This window comes from Dermacentor variabilis, chromosome 6 (assembly GCF_050947875.1).
Source record: "Dermacentor variabilis isolate Ectoservices chromosome 6, ASM5094787v1, whole genome shotgun sequence".
In the NCBI taxonomy this organism is placed as follows: Eukaryota; Metazoa; Arthropoda; class Arachnida; order Ixodida; family Ixodidae; genus Dermacentor; species Dermacentor variabilis.
The window spans coordinates 59320333-59326332 of NC_134573.1; the positions used below are offsets into that span (position 1 = coordinate 59320333).

Sequence of the window (6000 nt, forward strand, 5' to 3'; positions counted from 1 at the left end):
AGCCGAATATGCAGAACTAAAATTATTATAGACTATACGCTCATTATTCGCCCGAAGCTCGAATACGCCTTCATTGTTTGTGACACTTGTACTAAACGCAACATGTAGGCGCTAAAGATGGTCCAGCGAAAAAAGCTACATTTATAGCTCTTCTCATATCGTCAAACTGACTCTCCCACTTATTTTATGAATCATTAATTGAATAAAATCATTGCACTGACCACGGGAAGTTTAAAGTCTACAATTTATCTTCTATGTTAACCACAGTATGCTATTGCTCAGTACATAACCTTGCATAAGACGGATAACATCACTAACTGCAAGGGAACTGCACGAAGATCCACTAACCCTATATAGCGCCATAAGTAACCTTTGCTAATTCTAAAATTAAGAAAGGGGCTGACAGATGGAATAGCACACTGTTGTATAAAGTTTGTAAACAGGGATAATGTGCCTCAGAAAGGCTGGCCAACGTTTCGATAGGAGGACCTATCTTCTTCAAAGGCGGCCTCGTCATCCCCGGCAAGTTAGTTTTAAAGGGTTAGTGCAGTGACCTCACGTGTGGTTGTTGTCGGTGGCGCCACATTCACGCCTGTCGTCATTCAGCGTGGTTCCCAAGACAAGAAGACAAGAGCGGGAGAGTGCGTAGGCGGGAAGAAAAGAAAAGTAAGAGGAGAAAGAAATGAGGGAGACACCAGGAAAAAAAGGAAGAAACAACAAGAAAAAAATGGAAGGGGGGGGGCATAGGAGGGTGTTGGAGAAGCGAGAGGTTAGGGACCATGCAGGGTTGTCGTTGGCGGCATCTTTTTGTTGCTTTAGAGGAGCCGGACAGGCGGTCAGTGCGCAAGTAACACAAAAGACCTAAAAACAATTAGTTGAAAGAGTGACTTTATTAGCATTAGCATGTTGAAATATTTAAGATGGCGACAAGCAAGTCTGGGGTGCAATGTATGGGGTAACTGGAAGGCAGCGGCATAGTCTTTCAAGGGACGTAGCCACAGTAGTTATACGTAAGTGTCGTTACAGCGGTATACAGAAATGGCGATACCCTGTGTGGCTGAGGCGCTGAAAAAGGTATACTTACGTCTGGGACTTTGGAACGTGTTGGTGAGGTTGTTTCAAAAGACATATAATAAAAGACAGACAAGAAAAGGAAGGGAGAGGGGGGAAACCAAACTGGAATAACAAATAGGCGGGTGACTTGCGCAGAAGCATGCGGGGACAGGTGTACATGGCAAAAGGGGGTCGTACAATTGATATAAACGTAAAAACATGAAAGAGTATATTAAATTGAGTAGCAGAACGGAAATAAATTTTAAGAATGAAGGAATAGGTGAGGTACAGATTTAAGGTTAGCTGGTGGAATAATGCGTTTTGTGCTTTCGTTGATGATATGAGAATTTCAGATCTAAGTTACTGCTTTTAAAGATTCTAAGTTGCCACGTGCCAAATTAATTCCAGTCGGGTGTAGGCAATTAAACTTGTGTACGAGGTATGATTCCGTATATTTCCTTTCGCATGGTGAGCGGAAATTTCCTTATATTTGTTTTAAAAAAGAAAATGTATTATTATTTGTTTATTTTCCTATACAGAGCCTTGCTTTGTCGAATATATGACCATGTTCATTAATATGGCTGGCTACTGCTTTAGGTAAATTGTATTTTGTGACCGCGCGGTGGCAGTTGAGCCTTGTATGAATTTTTTGTCCAGTCCCACCTATGTATTGCTTACTAGAAGCGCCACATTCTAGACAGTAGACTACGTTGCTTCATGTGCAGGTGAAAGCCGAAGTTACCTAGTGTGCGTAATTGGACGCAGTACATTTTACTCTGGTAGTAGATTGAATATGTTTGCATGTAGAGCAGCTGGACCGGCCACAGGGACTCGTTCCTAACTTCGCCTTTGTCCTTAGGTTGCCATGCACAAGGATATCTTTAAAATTAGTGTTGCGTCTGTAGGCAACTCTGGGCGGGTCGGGGAAAAAATTAAGTTTCTGGTTGCTGGTGAGAATTTGGTAGTATATACTGAAGAGGTTATTCCCGTTTGGAAGTGCGTTTGAGAATTTAGCAGTAAGAAGAGGCGTTGTTATTCTTGTGATCCTCAGTTGGGGCTTAAGAACCTCGGCTCGATGAAGTTTGGTTGCAGCGGTGTAGGCTTTTTGAAGGTCACTGTTTGGGTGGTTCCTGTTTGATAGGGTTTCTTTAAGGTTATTCACGTTTGGAAGTGCGTTTGAGAATTTAGCAGTAAGAAGAGGCATTGTTATTCTTGTGATCCTCAGTTGGGGCTGAAGAACCTCGGCTCGATGAAGTTTGGTTGCAGCGGTGTAGGCTTTTTGAAGGTCACTGTTTGGGTGGTTCCTGTTTGATAGGGTTTCTTTAAGGTGATCGAGTCTATCTATGTAGTTGGTTTCCAACGCAAATGCGACGTAGTCGTGTGGCTCGGCCCTTAAAGATACATTGTTTGCAATGTCTGGGATAGTGGCTCGTATATTTTAGGTACTGTTTGTCGAAAGGTTTCCTATGCAGCGCTGTCTTTAGCGCCCCATTGTCAATGGATGTTGTTGTTTCGAGAACGTTTATGCGCTCAGTTGAGGATTATGATGTGAATATATTATTGTTGGATGAAAAGAGTTTATAAATGATACGTATTTAGGCTGTCTTGACTATGTCCCCATATTATGAATATGTCGTCTATGTATCGTAGGTATGTGTGGGACTTGTCAGTGCAGCGCGATAGGAAATCTGTTTCTAGAATCCCCGTAAATATGTTCTCAAAGGTTGGTGCCAAAGGCGTACCCGCGCTTGTACCATGCATCTGTAGGTAGTAACTCTCCTCGAATTCGAAGTAGTCATGTCTTCGAGGAGAGACAAGTAGACTTCCGTAGAGTGTTGTGCATTGTGTTTAGACAGCGTTTGTTTTATCGAAGATAAATCATCAGGAATTGGAATGTTGGTGCACAGAGCCGTGACGTCCAGTGTTGCGAGAATTATGTAGTGAGGTAGTATACCTTTAATACTAATGTTCATCATAATTCTCAGCAGGTGGGCCATATCTTGCACAAATGACGGAAATGCTTTTGGAAAGTCACCATGGAAGTCATTAACGAATGTGTAAATGCTCTCCGTCGGGGTGTTGTTTGATTCTATCGGGTGACCTGGAATAATAGTGGTGTATATTTCAGTGGATTGAATTTTATGAATATCTTGAAGGAGTTAGAAACGCCCGGCAGTTTTGTCGCTTGGTTTAAGAAATTTGAATTCTGATGGTGTTATCAGTTCATCAGCCAAAAGTGATTTCAGCCTGTTGGTAATTGTGACTGTATAGGATAATGTCGGATCGTTATCTAGCTTACGGTAATGTTCTGGGTTGTTTAGTTGCCTGTAAGCCTCGTGCTTGTATTCTTCTGCTGGCCAAACAACTATACTGCCGCCCTTGTCTGCTTCCTTAAAAACAGTGTCATTTCGGCAACTAAGATTTGAAATGATATGACTCTTCGACGCAGTTACGTTTTTAGATCGCTTAGATGTCTTGGATTGGCTTATAATTTCTTTACTGGCAGTTTTAAGTGCAAGTCAAGTTCTATGGCTTGTTCAGGTTCCGCAGTCCAAGTGGACTGGGCTCTAAGCGGTGTCGTCCCTGTGTCTGGTGTGTTGTCGTCTGCGAAAAAGTGTTTGATACGCATTCGTCGGGAAAATGCTGAGGTTCTTGTGAAGGTCGAATTCATTTATTGTGTTGTTCGTGGGACAGAAGCCTGGGCCCTTGCTGAGTACGCCTATTTCTTTTTTATTGAATGTTTTTGAAGTGTCTACAACATTGGAGTGGCCTAATTTTGAGAAAGTTTCCATCACGTCTTGTACTTCTAAACTCGAGGTCCCTCTTGTCGGCGTGAGGTGGCTGTTTGCCTGGAAGGTACTAGTTTTTCATACGCACGACAAATAAATGGAATTGCCTACCTCTGTGATTGCTATGCTCAGGGAAAAAGGTGAAATAAAGCCTCGAGGATGAATTTCTTGCTGTGCGAAACTGAATTAGCACTGCATTACTTCATTTCTACGTGGGTATTGCACTTCTTGTTTTTGACGCATTAGAATGCATCTTTTTCACTCGGCTGGTGCTCGTACCAATCATTGAGTGCTATATATTCTTGTCTCTGCTGCTGAAGACCTTATTGGACGTGCGTAATTACATCCGAATAAATAAAATAAAGCGCATTGGAGAACATAGCCTTGTGGCCAGCAGAAAATCGAAGCATTCCTGTTCATTGCCTCGGTAGTGTTCACAGCGCGACGCCCTCGCTTCCAAACCCAGATATCGGTCCGTATTACCGCAGACGAAGCGGGGAGCAATGTTTTTCTCCGAAGACGGACCACGGCCAGCAGCATACGGGGCTCTTCTGTCACAACACGTGTTGGCGACTCCAGAAAGGTGGCTTTTGTCACACATCCCGCGAGAACACTTTGAGGGATGTGGCCTTGGAGGTGTAAATAAAGGTTGAAAAAAATCTGTGGCTATGCAGCTGCAAATGCGAGAGAAATGAGTAGGCTTTACGTCGCACCACTTGAAGGTCCCCGATCCATGATTCAAACCATGTTCACGAAATTGCGAAGTGTTGTTCTCGATCCACGTGACACACGTCCAGCCTCAAGAAGCGCTAAGTAATACACGGAAACTGTCTAGAGGGGCCAGTAGTGAGGCAATTTTGCATGCGTTTTGCAGGCTTGTTTTACGCTCGGAATAACGCTTCTATGAAACACGCATCGGGCAACAGAACGCCGTATCGGGAGTTTTTTCATGTCACTCTTAAATTTTCTCATTGACACTATTTGTCTAACTATAATTTTTAGAAGTAGAAAAATTAATTGTGAATTATTATCTAATTAGGAGGAATGAAAAAATAATTTGAGTATCCTCAAGTTACGGCATACAACATTACCTTCATTCCTTACAGCGACGTGGCGTTCCCATTTTTTTATACTCTAGCTAAAGTTAGCAGGGGCACCCTGTAAATAACGTGTGCCCCAGCTAACGTTAGCGCTGCTCTTCAGCTATTATCTGTGTGTTTATATATATATATATATATATATATATATATATATATATATATATATATATATATATATATATATATAGAGAGAGAGAGAGAGAGAGAGAGAGAGAGAGAGAGAGATAAACTTAAGAACACCGTGGCAGATACATATATAACAGCTACGGTGTTTGATCATTAGAGGATGAACGATCGAACACCGTAGGTCCTAAATAGTAAATTGCACCCCGTTTTTAAACCGTTTTGTATTGAACGGCCTGGCTAAAATTAGCTTTGCCAGCCTTTATATTGTCGCGTATGGTGTGAAGACGACCAGGCTTAAGCGAAGCAGAGTTGACTGGAAGGCGTTCTTCATGTGGCATCTCCTTCTTCCATTGGCGAGGACAGAGAGTTGGAGTCGCGCTTCACAAATTCGCAGCTGTATATATATATATATATATACACACAGTCACCGATAAACGTCCAAACACAAGCACGCACACCCGCACGTGCGCGCGCTCACAAAAAGGACGACGTGGCCTGACATTGACGAAAAGCTTCAATAGGAGTCGTCGATGACAACTAGATTTGTCAGCGGAATAACATCTACAGACGCATGGACAGAAAGATAGAAGATAAAAGGCAAATCGAATTTGGAGAATTTAACGGCTGTCGGATTAAAAAACATTATCTGGGTTCCAGGTAGGGATCGATGCCTCCTTCCTTGAAGAAAAGGTGACCGTGTGATGCTCGGCATTGCATGACAATATGTATGCACCAAACGGGTTTTATGAGCGCTCTGCATTGCTACGTGACGGTCCTATTAGCCCAGCTGCGGTATTACGCCAATAGGCACTTGCTCAATTATGCCACGCATCGAAACTGGATTCGTAGCGAATCGTCGGCGCCGTGGCTTAGTTGGTTAAAGCGCCTGTCTAGTAAACAGGAGATCGTGAGTTCGAATCTCACCGGTGCCT

General features: G+C 42.9%; 1 non-coding gene across 1 annotated transcript; it reads left to right on the forward strand.

Annotated features, from left to right (window-relative positions):
* Positions 1–5926: 5926 nt before the first annotated feature.
* Positions 5927–6000, forward strand: TRNAT-AGU (transfer RNA threonine (anticodon AGU)). The gene has a single exon. It is a non-coding gene; the product is annotated as a tRNA-Thr (tRNA).